We start from the raw sequence: 13,674 nt of genomic DNA on the forward strand, positions 1-13,674 counted from the left end.
CTAGCTCCAGTGGAATCGGAGGACTGGGCTCAGTATTTAGGGGGAAGCTGGAGGGTGCGAGAAAGAGGGGCGGTCCGGTTCTTAGTCTTGCCTCTGCCACGTGGCCATGACCAATGATTGGTCTACAGGAGGCGGTTGGATTAGATGATCCAGCTCTAAACTCCGTGGCTTTATGATTCTGCAGCTGGGGAGCTCCCCCGGTGGTCTAGCGGTTAATATTCCGGGCTTTTACTGCCACAGCCTGGGTTCAGTCCCTGGTGGAGGAACTAGGATCCCGTAAGCTGTGTAGCACAGCCGAAAAAAAAAATGAGCTGCTGGTGAATTTGCCTCTAGCACCGTATTATCCCCGCCGTCTGCCTAACCTCCTCCCCTCCCTACCCTCTATTCAGGACTCCCCGGGAGGCCTCCCGGGATTTGAGTCTTACTCTCTGGCTCATCTTGCCTCCTCCTTCCATCAAAGTTGCCCCACTCTGGGTTCCATTCTCTCTGTCTGTGGACAGAGGCACGAATGGGGAATCTGATAAACTCATTCTTGGCGTACCTTATCCAGCTAAGGGCTTAGCTCTCCCAGGTCCCATGATGCCCTGGGCCTGCAGTGTGATGTTGAAGCCACAGGGTCTGGTTGGTGCTGAAACCCCACATGGTGATCAGCTGCAGAGATCAGAGCAGCCCCGGCCACAGTGACACTCGTTTTCAAGGCACTGGGCCCTTCAGGAGCTAGTTCTCTGGAGTTCTGTTCTCCTTACCCCAGTTCCTCTGACTTTAGGGGAGCCTCTAAGCATCTCAGGCAGGTACCCCTCAACAGAGCTGTGGAGTGGCTGTGACTTCTGGCCTCCTGTGAAAACTTGTCAATCATGAATTTTTACTACTGGATTAGCCAAAAAGTTCATCCCGATTTTCCTGTAACATCAGACAGAAACACCCAAATGAACTTTCTGGCCAACCCAAGAGAATAAGTGCATTCCTCAGGAAGTGGGTGCATCAGCCCTGTTACCAGCCACAGGGCCGGGGTGGGCAATGAGTGGGGAGGGCATCTCTGACCTTGAACATGCTCCAGCCTTCTCTCTGAGGCCCCGTTCCTCTGCTCTCCCTTGCCACCCTATCTGCCTCCAGCCAGAAGGTCACAGACACTGAGAAAAGGTGCCAACCTGCCTGGCGCAGCGGCAGTGGGGTGGCGTGGGGAGGGGGCTGGGGGTAGGGCTCCCTGTCCCACCCTCCCTGGCTGGAACCTGGGCTCCAGCTCAGATTTCAGACCTCGCATCAGCCCAGCTGGCTCTTGTTGCCTGGTGCCGCCTGAACCGTGAGCTTGCCCTCTGTCCCCACTCCTGCAGCCAGACCATCTGTCAAACCTGACAGCCAAGTCTGTAGGAAGGAATGTCCACGGTAAAAAAAAAAATAAAAAAAAATCCTGTGCCCTTCTGTCTTCCTAATTCCCTGTGCTGGTTCTCTTTTTTTTCAAAGGAGCAGTGATTCCAAACTATTGAACTGAAAATTTTAACCCAAATCTGCCCTTATTTGGTAAAAGGACCAGAGAATCCATGAAACTGTTATTTCTGGGATGCACAAAACCACCTTCTGAATTGGAATAAACCAGGACGTTTGGAAATAATAAAAGGAGCTTTTCTTCGATGCAAGTGAAGTGCTATGTGGGAACGGGTGCAGAACAGCACGTGGTGGGGGCTATCAGGAAAATGAGGGCAGGGGGTTGTTGGCGCAAGCAGTGTCTGTGGCAGTGATTCCAAAGGAGGTGTGAGGAGGTGATGCTGTGATGGAGACGGAGACCCAGGCTCCCTTCTGGGGATGTTGCCTGGGACACAGTCACCCCCAGGAGCCTCTGTTTCCCCATCTTGGATAACAGTGATCGTATGTGCCCTGCCTGCCCCCCGGCTCGTGGTTATGAATCAAAATGGAACATGAAAGCAAAGCCCCTTAGAAAGCAGTAGGGAAGCCCCCCACCCCGCCCTGTTCAGAGTGCTGGCTGAGTACACGGGGCCCAGGAGCTACGCTGGGGGCCACGGAGGAGCCCCAGGTTCACTGACCACCAACGGTGGCTGTGCGCCTGTCCCTCAGGGGTGGGAAGCCACCGTCTCTCTGGTCAGGACTTTGATTTTCTTGATGCAGAGGAATTTAGATGCTCTGACTTACACTTTCGTGGGCTCTCTTCAATAAAATTAACTGTGGGAGGTTTAAAAGAAAAAAAAAATCACTGGAGCCAGTGACAGGCCCAGTAGGTGCTTACATCAGCCCTGGGTTTGGCAGGCGTCCCCCACCCCCACCTGCCTCCTCCCTCGTATGCTCTCTGCTTTTAGCTTCGTCCCTACTCTTCCCCAAGTGATGACGAAAGCTTTATATTGGGTGCCTTTATCTGATTGCATTTAAATCAGTTCTCATTTAATTCTCATAATGCCGTGAGGCACTTTGGGCAAATGGTCCATTTTAAGATGGAGAGAACTGGCTTTCTCAAGATTACTTGGCTGACTGTGGCAGAAGGGGCACAAGAATTTGGCCTTCTAGCATCTTGATGAATGGTCTTTCCATGCGCCATTTCCTCCATGGAGGCTGTCTGGGTCTTTCTTTCCTTCGAATTCTCCGCCCCCCATAACCTGGATCTTCTAGCACCCACCGTTGTTTGCTTTGTGGTATTTCTGCCGCTGTCTTCTGTGTTCTCTTAGGCTAAGAGCTCTGTGGTTCTTGACGGCTGTGTTACGTTCACATCGGTTTCCTCCAGGGAGTCTAATCTTGTACCCGAGATATGGCCCAGCTGATTGTGTGGACTGTCGTGAACAAATGGAAGCATTGTCATGGGCCAGCACATTGCAGGTGGCAAGCTAGTTGGGGTCACTGATTCCAGTGACCTTAGAAGGTTTGACTCTCAGAGAGAGAGCATGGCATTCTTCCAGCCAACGGAAGTCAGAAGTATGCACCTGCTCTCCCCGGTGTGTTTGGAAGACAGTTGCCTTCACTGGAGCAGCTCTAAACTTGACCCCTCTGAAAGCTTCAAGGATCCTACGCTTGCCCCGAAGAAGCTCTTGCGCATCTGGCCTGCAGCCAGTGCCTTTGTGTGGGTTACAGCCCGGGGTCAGGGACAGGCTTTGTGATCTGACGGCGGGGGAGGGGGCGGGGGGAGAAGCTGGACATGGATGCACCAGCTGGTGCTCCTTGTCCTCATTGTAACTTTGTCCTGAGTGGACAGCAAGTCTCCTTCCCGTCCACATCCCCTCATCTAGCACAGGGCCTGGCCCAGGGTAGGTGTCCATTGTGTTTGTCTCATGGAGGAAAAGGCCTCCTCTTCTCTAATGAGTATCTGACAGCTTTGGAGCATCAAGTTACAGTCAGCCAACATTATGGGCACATGACCCCCTCCCACACCACCCCAGGGGTCTTTGATTTTGCAAGGCAGAGGGCAACTAGAGGCCCTGGTTGACCTACAGTGACCGTAGAATGTGGCAGTGGGTAGCAATGGGGGTATTCTGGTGGCTGTCACTCATCAGGCATGGCATGGGGGACCCCTGGTTTCTCTGTCATTCACCATGTGACTTCAATTCCTGTATTGTGTAGGTCATTCCCAGAATAAGAGATCTGTAAGGAGACCTCCCAATCACCTGGTCCATTTCTTTCATCTCACAAATGGTAATACTGAGGCCTAGGAAAGAGATCTGTTTAAGACCATACAAGGATTGGCTGAGCCTAGAGTACCATGTCCGCTGTTTTTTTCTGAGCTCCTTCTCAACTGTCTGATCTGTCAAATGGGGCCATCATTCCCCTTCTGCTTATTTCATAGGATCCTTGATAGCATCAGTGAAAGCAGGACTGTCAAAGGCTTTCCTGATGAGCGAAAGGCTAAATCACTAACACAACCACTTGCCCAGTAGATGCCGTGGTAACACCAGATGGTAACCCGGATGTCAGTTTCCCCTCCACTGACATATGGACCCAGGGACGGGGGGCCTGGCATGCTGCAGTCCACGGGGTGGCAAAGAGTCGGACATGACCAAGCCACTGAACAACCTGACGTGATGGCCGAAGGACGAGTCAGGAGCCCCCACCTCCTGCGGGCGGCTGCCGGCCTGTGTTCTTGTCATGAACCCTTTTCTGCCCGCCTCCTCGGCAAGCCCGCTAATTAGTTCCTTGTGTGTGTGTCAAGAGGAGGCAGCTGGAAGAGCATGTTTCCCTTTGAATTTATCCTATTAGGGAGTAGATGAGCTCAAAAGAGGGGAAAAAAATGTAGTTTAAGACTTCACTAAGTTCTGTGTAAATTCTGAGAAATGTCAGGAGCCCCCAGGAGAGGGTGCTGAAGGCTGAACAGGGCGTTGACAGCCTGATTAGCCGTGTGAACACGTCCCTCCAGGCAAGGGCCTGGGAGAGGGAACCATCTTTTGTCCTTGCCAGAGGCTGCCAGCGGACCTGCCTTTCCTGGGAGCAGTAGCAGAGAAAACTGCAAAGGAAAGAAAGCAAGAGTAAGAGGCCCATAGCATATGTCTCAGAGAAAGCAATGGCAACCCACTCTGGTACTCTTGCCTGGAAAATCCCATGGACGGAGGAGCCTGGCAGGCTGCAGTCCATTGGGGTCGCTAGGAGTCGGACACGACTGAGCGACTTCACTTTCACTTTTCATTTTCATGCACTGGAGAAGGAAATGGCAACCCACTCCAGTGTTCTTGCCTGGAGAATCCCAGGGACGGGGGAGCCTGGTGGGCTGCCGTCTCTGGGGTCGCACAGAGTTGGACATGACTGAAGCGACTTAGCAGCAGCAGCAGCAGCAGCATATATCTTGGTGGGTCATTCAAGCAAGTCCAAGATTTCTGCCAGGCTGGCCTGCCTTTGGGTCCTGACCCCTTTCTGTTGGTTTGGCCAGAAGGTTCTTAAGATCCAGACAGTTCCATAGGATGTTATGGAAAAACCTGGGCTTTCAAAGGCCAACCCAATACTTCAGAACCGTCCGTCTTCTTACCTTACAATTCATGATCAGAATGCTCTCACACTCTGCCTCCATATCTCATGAAGATTTCTTTAGAGATCAACTAGTACCATCATTCTCAAAGTGTGGCTCTGGACCAGCAGCATCAGCCTTACCTGGGCACTTGCTAGAGATACAGGTTCTCAGTTTCCATCTCAGACCTGCTGGATCAGAAACTCAGCGTGGGGGCCCAGCAAGCTGCAGTTCAACACGCCTCCAGGTGATTCTCATGTGGGTGAACTTTTAAGCATCACTGATCTGAAGATGTGGAGTAGCTAGTCTGTGAGCAAGCTGCTTTTATCTTGCGAGCGTTCCTTTTAGTTTCTTCTTAAATACTTGCTATTTATTTGGTTACGTCAAGTCTCGGTTGGGGCGCGGGATCTCGTTGCATCATGTGGGGTCTTGTTCCGCTTCACCGACTCCACTTGAGGTCTTGAGCTCAGTAGTTGTGATGCGAGAGTTTAGTTGCTCCGAGGCACGTGCGATCTTATTTCCCCAACCAGGGATTGAACCCATGTCCCCTCCATTGCAAGGTGGATTTTTAACCACTGGACCACCAAGGAAGTCCCCAGAAAGTGGACACTCCTGGTGTATCTGCTGATGCTTGCAGCTGAGGTTCTCAGACTTGAGCTCAATGAAGAAGGCTAAGAACTCCTCCCAGGTAATGTAGGTGTGTTTGAAGTAGGTACCTTAACCAAAAGGGGTACTTAATGGTGGTGATATCAGACACTGTGATGGGGAATTATGAAGATGGTTTTAGGCAGGATGACTTTTAAGGCTTCAGTCACATCACTTGGAAACCGCCTGGTCCACCATCCCTTGACCTTGGTGGAAAACTGCACAAACACAGTCCATCAGGAGTGCTGGTTCTGTTTAGGTTTGACTTTAACGAGCGTTAGGTGATACTGGAGCTTCCCAGGTGGCTCAATGGTAAAGAATCTGCCTGCCAAGCAGGAGACATGGGTTTGATCCTTGGGTCAGGAAGATCTCCTAGAGAAGGAAGTGGTATGACACTCCAGTATTCTTTCCTGGGAAATCCCAGGGACAGAGGAGCCTGTCTGGCTACAGTCCATAGGGTCGCAAAGAGTCAGACAGACTTGCAAAAAAAAAACAAGGAGATACGAGAAATGATTTTAGAAAACATGCTTTTTATCCTGGTGTAAACTACCTCACTAGATGTTATTTAAAGACAAGACATGGCTTTCACAATTCAGTGAGAATGTTTGATTGAGGGCTCAGCAAATTACTGCAGTTTGTTAAGACTTGTGGTTCAAGGTCCCAAAGGAGGCAAAGAGGTACATGATGGAAAATGTATCAGCCAGCTTTCAAAGGCTGTGCACAGAGCTTTGATTAGCTGTGTTTTTGCTGGTGAAATGGTGTTGACCCACCCCGCCTCCTCTTCCTCCGGGTCACTCTGCCTGCCTTTGATGGCTTCTTGTCTGTCTAGGCCAAGATAACCCTCCTCTGCCTGCCTAGGCAGACACAGATTCCTTTGAACCTGAACCTAGGAGGAGGAATGTCCATTTCTGTGGCTGAAATAGAGTCTTTGTCGCTGATCAAGAGACTGTCCATTTGTTGTTCTCTGTGCCTGTATTTTGTATGGCCTCCACCTTGCAGATGCAGATAAGTAGGCACAGGAAGGGAGGAGGGGCTTGCCTGGCATCCCAGAAAAGGACTGGGGTCCACAGTGCAGGCACTGGGAGGGGCCCTGCCACTCCTGAGGTCCAAGGTTTCATGAGAGAGTGGACTCGTTGAAGGACAACTTGCTGGGGCCCCAGCTAGAAGTTCTTAAGCTGCTAAGAACATTATTCTCAGTCAGTGGAGGTGAAAAGGTTTATTTAAAAGGCTATGAAATATCTCATTTTAAAATGGAAAACTATGACCTGGGGGATTAGAACAGGTTGTTCTAGAGCCAAGTGTCCCTGAACCCTCAGGCTGACCTGGAAAAGCTCATTTTGGTGGCTTTCAGAGTTTCCCTGGTTTCTACTGCCCCCCGCCCCGGAAGCAGAGTCTTCATTCTGTCCCTAGGCCTCCTGGGGTCCTTCTCTACCCACTGCCAGCACGCAACACACAGGGAAGCAACCCCACTTAGCTCCAGTGGTGACATTATAAACCTTGAATAACTGGCATGGCCCAGGCACCAACCAATTTGAAAGGAAGCTGGCAGAGTCCTGGAGGTGCCCTGCTTGCCAGAAGTTGACCCTTCACTGCTCGATCATAGGGACTTATGGGAGTATCTGGGAATGAGGCCAAGGTGATCACTTCCCAACCAGTCTGCAGGTATTTCATTACTGACAGCTGGCCTAGCTGTACCAGTGCGTACCTGTCATCCTTTTCTGCCTTTCTCTGAATGTCAAAGTTCGTCCTTCCCATACACCTGTAGGTCCAGTTCTCCACTGGGGGTGAATGGTTGATTAAATAGCGCAGAGATCACCACCTCCCTCCTTCCTGTCAACACCAGCCTACTCACTCACCTACTCACAATTAGAGCTGCCATCTCCTATGGTGAGCTCCAAAGCTTCAGAAGAATTCAAGAAGCAGGAAGTCAGCCTTCTTGCTAGGAATGCTAGAGAGTGGCTAGTATTTTATGTAGTTCAGGCTTGCTGGGGACAAATTCTTTTATCTAGAAAGTGTCTTTATTTCACTCTCATTTAAAAAGTTTGTTTTCCCAGGACAGAAAGCTCTGAATCTGTGTTTTTCTCTTTCAGAACTTAAAAATGTCCATGCTTCATTTCCTATCCCTAATGTTTCTCAAGAGAAGGTCTTCATATGGAACATTGCTCCTCCATATGTAATGTCTTTTTCTCTCTTAACTGCTTTCAAGATTCTTTCTTGATCTTTAACTTCCAGAAGCTTGACTGTGGTGTGCCCAGGTATGGGTTTCTTTGTACTTATCCGATTTAGATAATTCATTGAATTTCTCAGATATGTGTCTTTTCCCCCATCATATTTGGGATGTTTTCGGCAATCATTTTTTCCTGTTCCCATTTTCTCTTCTCCTTCCAGGCTCTGATTATATGTATGTTACTCAGCCTGGTGTGTTGCCAAAGTTTGTCCTCCAATCTTTTCCCTCTTTTTCAGAATGGATAATATCTATGTTTCTGTCTTCAACTTCTTTGACCTCTTCTTCTTTAATTTGCTGTTAAGCTCATTGGATGAAGTTTTCATTTTGGATGCTGCACCTTCCTAGAATTTCTATTTGGTTCCTTTTCATAGTTTCCACTTATACTGAGATTTCCCCATCTTTTCACTCACTGAGATATTTTTCTTTACATTCTTGAACATATAATACCTGCTTTAAAGTCTTTACTAATTTGAACATCTGGGACATCTTGGCATCTGTTTCTGATTGACTTTGTTTTCCTTGAATTTGGGTGACTCTTCCTGCTCCTCCACATTTCTAATAATTTTTGGTTGTTTGTGGGTATTAGAGTTGCTACCCTGAAAGGAGCTTGAATTATATTGTCTTCCTTTAATAAGTGTTGAATTTTGTTCTGACGGAGAGTTAATTCACCCGTAGTAAATTACAGGATCCTTGATCCTGTTGAAGCTTGCTTTCATGCTTCGACAGGGCAGGCCCAGAGTGGACCTGACTCCAGAGCGTGATCCTTACTCCTGTGGAATGACCTTGCTGTTGTCTCACTTGAATGTCTGGAATGTGAATAAGGAGTTTCCCCCTCTGGCTGGATTGAAACGCCTACGTGTCCAGGGTTTCTGCAACCTCTACTCTCTGCCTTCTGCTGTAAGTTCCAAAGTAACTACTCTTTGCTGGATCTCACCCTGTGTATGTGCAGACCAGCCTTCAGCCAGAGATCTGGAGGGATCTCCCCCCTCTACAAACTCCTCAGCATGTACCCTATGAAGCTCCTTCCTCTCCAGAATCCTGCCCCAAGGGCTCCAGTGCTTCCGCAGCTGCAGACCCCAGCCTCTAATTCCTCAACTCAGTAGGACAACCGTACTCTGCTTTGTTCCACCTTCCTGTGTGGTGGTTGGAAATCTACTCAGGCAGAGTGCCAGGTGAACACGAAGCTCACCTGATGTGTTTCTTTCCCTTCTCTCAAGGATCCTGTACAGCCTGTTCAGTTCGGTTACTCAGTCGTGTCTGGCTCTCTGTGACCTCATGGACTGCAGCATACCAGGCCTCCCCGTCCATCACTAACTCCCAGAGTTTACTCAAACTCATGTCCATTGAGTAGGTGATGCCATCCAACCATCTCATCCTCTGTCGTCCCCTCTCCTCCTGCCCTCAATCTTTCCCAGCATCAGGGTCTTTTCCAGTGAGTCCATTCTTCCCATCCGGTAGTCGAAGTATTGGAGTTTCAGCTTTAGCATCAGTCCTTCCAATGAATATTCAGGACTAATTTCCTTTAGGATGGACTGTTTGGATCTCCTTGCAGTCCAAGGGACTCTCTTGTTGAATCCCTAAAAACTGCTGTGTGTATTTGTTTTGTTTTATACTTGATTTCAGCAGGAGGGCAAATCCAGCACTGGTTGCTCCATCATGATCAGAAATGGCCAGCCCTGACATTTAATGATGCAAGGCTCTGTGTGGCTGTGAATCTTTTAATGCTGGCGCACAAGCACCTTGGAGGAAATGTTGATGACTTATGTCTACATCCCTGTAGCATGCTTAATGAATATTATTACATATAATGAAATGGAGAGTCTGGGAGATCAGTGTTGAATAATGTGTTCCTCCTTCATTTTGCGTAGGAGATGTGCTGGGAAGGGAAATCCTTCCAGATAGCATCTTCTATCCCTTCAGTCTGGGTGGGAAGCATCCTAATTGCTCCAGTACTGACTCCAGCCTCTCTACTTAGGGACTCCAAGGTTATAAATGTCTCAGGAACATGACACACTGTCTTATTCTATAGGCAGATATGTCTATGTTTATACTGAAGAAGGATTAGAAAATTGGATCAAATCCTTTTTCATTTTCTCCTGAAATGTGATTTCTTTCTTCATCCTTTACCGTGGTAGTCTATTGAAAAGACAGCAGTATAGAAACAGAAGGCTCAAGGGGAGCATCAGATTGCTATGTTTATCCTTACTTTCATGGGTAGCTTCTCGATCAGTACTACACTTGGAGCTGGGAGAGAACCACCTTTATCTGTAGCTTCATTTGCTGCCACCCAATCGTCTTGTGCTGTATCACTGACTTCTCACCATTTGCTGGAAAATACTTGGTGACAGGTCTAGTCCCCCACACTGTTCCCTCTGCTCCCACAAACACACCTAATTATCCCTGCAAACTCCACTCAAAAGCCCCAGTTCTGAAAAGCTCTTCAGGGAGTTAATCACACCTTCCTCTGGTTGTCCATAACAGTTAACCCCATGCCATTGTGATTATTTATCTAGAATGTTTATGATGATGCCTCTACCCCAGTAGATAGTAGGGCCCTTAGGAAAGGGTATCTCATTCATCAGATGAATACAGTGAGGCACAGACAGTAACTTGTGCCAGGTCCCCCAGCTGGTAAATGGCAGAATTGGGGTTCAAAGTTTCAAAGCCTAATAGAATAACCACCTCATGGTGCCTTCAGAGGTCATGCTTTATCCACTGAGCATACTGCCTTATTGGCTACTTAGATGACAGTGTTTCCAGAGGTCACATATTCTGACTGTCCTTTCACTGACTGACCTAAAGTCTTCCAGAACAGATACCTTGTGGAGTCAGTGGAAATGTGAATCTCTGCTCCATAAATGACTCTCCGTTTACGTTGTTGGTATTCTGTTGCTGTTCCGTCGCTCAGTTGTGTCCGACTCTGTGACCACGTGGACGGCAGCATGCCACACCTCCCTGTCCATCACCATCTCCTGGAGTTGGCTCAAATTCATGTCCATTGAGTCAGTGATGCCATCCAACCATCTCATCCTCTGTCATCCCCTTCTCCTCCGGCCTTCAGTCTTTCCCAGAATCAGGGTCTTTTCCAGTGAGTCAGCTCTTCACATCAGGTGGCCATAGTACTGGAGCTTCAGCATCAGTCCTTCCAGTGAATATTCAGGACTGATTTCCTTTAGGACTGGTTGGATCTCCTTGCAGTCCAAGGGACTCTCAAGAGTCTAAAAAGCATCAATTCTTCAGCACTCAGCTTTCTTTATAGTCCAACTCTCACATCCAACATGACTACTGGAAAAATCATAGCTTTGATTAGACAGAACTTTGTTGGCAAAGTAATGTCTCTGCTTTTTAATATGCTGTCTAGGTTGGTCATAGCTTTTCTTCTAAGGAGCAAGCGTCTTTTAATTTCATGGCTGCAGTCAGCATCTGCAGTTATTTTGGAGCCAAATAATAAAGTCTGTCACTGTTTCAATTGTTTCCCCATTATTTGCCATGAAGTGATGGGACTGGATGCCATGATCTTAGTTTTTTGAATGTCGAGTTTTAAGCCAGCTTCTTTACTCTCCTCTTTCACCTTCACCAGGAGGCTCCTTAGCTCCTCTTCTCTTTCTGCCATTAGAGTGGTGTCATTTGCATATCTGAGGTTATTGATATTTCTCCCAGCAATCTTGATTCCAGCTTGTGCTTCCTCCAGCCTGGCATTTTGCATGATGTACTCTGTATATAAGCTAAATAAACAGGGTGACAATATACAGCCTTGCCGTACTCCTTTCCCAGTTTTGAACCAGTCCGTCGTTCCATGTCTGGTTCTAACTGTTGCTTCTTGACCTGCATACAGGTTTCTCAGGAGGCAGGTAAGATGGTCTGGTATCCCCATCTCTTTAAGAATTGTCCACAGTTTGTTGTGATCCACACAGTCAAAGGCTTTAGTCAATGAAGCAGAAGTAGTTGTGCTGATATTTTGCAGGGCAGCCATGTTACTCTATCGGCTCATATTGAGGTTATAGCCAACTAACTTCTGTTAAGTTTGGTATTCCCTACTCACGTTCAGGGGTTCCCAGGTGGTTCAGAGGTTAAAGTGTCTGCCTGCAATGCAGGAGATCTGGGTTCGATCCCGGGGTTGGGAAGATCCCCTGGAGAAGGAAATGGCAAACCACTCCAGCATTCTTGCCTGGAGAATCCCATGGACAGAGGAGCCTGGTGGGCTACAATCCACAGGGTCACAAAGAGTCGGACACGACTGAGCGCCTTCACTTTCTTTCACTTTCATTCACATTCATGGGCTTCCCTGGTGGCTTAGAGGGTAAAGCGTCTGCCTGCAATGCGGGAGACCCGGGTTCGATCCCAGGGTTGGGAAGATCCCCTGGAGAAGGAAATGGCAACCCACTCCAGTATTCTTGCCTGGAAACTCCCATGGACAGAGGAGCCTGGTAGGTTACAGTCCATGGGGTTGCAAAGAGTCACAACTAAGCAACATGTTTGTTTGTTTGTTTATTCGCATTCATATCATTGATTTTTACCCAAGTACAAAACTTTACCCTTCTCCCTAATAAGTCTCATATTCTTGGCTTTAGGCAAATATTTCAGCCTAACAAGATCTTTCGGCTTTTTGCTCTATCCCATAATCTTATCCCATACAGCTTCATAATTCGAAAGCCAATTTTCTATGACTTCACCCATATCACTGATTTTAAAATGTGTGAAGAGATTAGGTGAAAGGCTTAGTCTCATGGTCACCAGCTACTTCCTTCCAGGGTGACATGACCCTAAGCCAGAATTCTTTGGGTTTAGCTGTCCAACCAGTTGTGAATTTATGTAATTTTTTAGTGGTCTGACCCATGTTTCTTCATTGTCCACAAAGATGTCCTGAGAGTTTGAGTTAAATGCTTTATTGAAATTCAGGGACATTGTCTATAGTATCCTCTCATTCTACCTCAGTACAATTTTAAATTCATCCCTAAGTAAAAAATCCCAATTCAAGCTGCGTAACCAACTATGATTCCTAGATACATGGAACTCAGATCTTGGCAAACACTACGTCTTTACTTAAAGAAAACCTGAGACATGAAAATTTAAACTTAACAAATTTATGTTGGAGGTTAAGGCATGGTTAAGTACACTATGTTCATCCACTAAATAGAAAGATATACAACCATTTTCAATGGTGATTTTGAAGCATTTAGAATAACATAGGAACTGTATATGTAATAAGGATTAAAAAGGAAGATACAGAATTGGATGGATGGTATGATCGTAACAGTTTAAAGCAAGGAGAGAAGAATGATATATAAAAAACAGACGAGAAGTAAAAACTCCACAGTGCTAACCACTGGACTATACATGGCGGTTTTGGGTTTTTTTTCCCCTAGTCATTCCAAAAGTACAGTGTAAACACGCACACGTTTTTTTTCATTTGATTGAACTATTTATTTTTTTAATTTTATACACACACACTTTAAAAAAATACTTTATTTATTTGTGGCTGTGCTGGGTCTTCATTGCTGCGAGGGCTTTCCTCCAGTTGCAGTGAGCAGGGTGGAGAAGGCAATGGCAACCCACTCCAGTGTTCTTGCTTGGAGAATCCCAGGGACGGGGAGCCTGGTGGGCTGCCATCTCTGGGGCTGCAGAGTCGGACACACCTGAAGCGGCTCAGCAGCAGCAGTAAGCAGGGGCTCGCTGCAACAGTGATAGCTGCAGCATGCAGGCTTCTCACCGCAGTGGCTTCTCTCGCTGTGGAGCATGGGATCTAGAGCCTGCGGGCCTCTGTAACTGTGGTGCAAGGGCTCAGCAGTGGTGGCTCCCAGGTTCTAGAGCACAGGCTTAGTAGCTCTGCAGCATGTGGGATCTTCCCGGACCAGGGATTGAACCTGTGTCT

General features: G+C 47.7%; 1 protein-coding gene across 1 annotated transcript in view; it reads left to right on the forward strand.

The window, feature by feature from the left end:
- MAPK4 (mitogen-activated protein kinase 4) overlaps positions 1 to 13,674 on the forward strand; it is a 173,643-nt gene that overhangs the window by 111,243 nt on the left and 48,726 nt on the right. The window lies entirely within an intron of this gene.

The sequence above is a fragment of the Capra hircus genome, chromosome 24 (assembly GCF_001704415.2).
Source record: "Capra hircus breed San Clemente chromosome 24, ASM170441v1, whole genome shotgun sequence".
NCBI lineage: Eukaryota > Metazoa > Chordata > Mammalia > Artiodactyla > Bovidae > Capra > Capra hircus.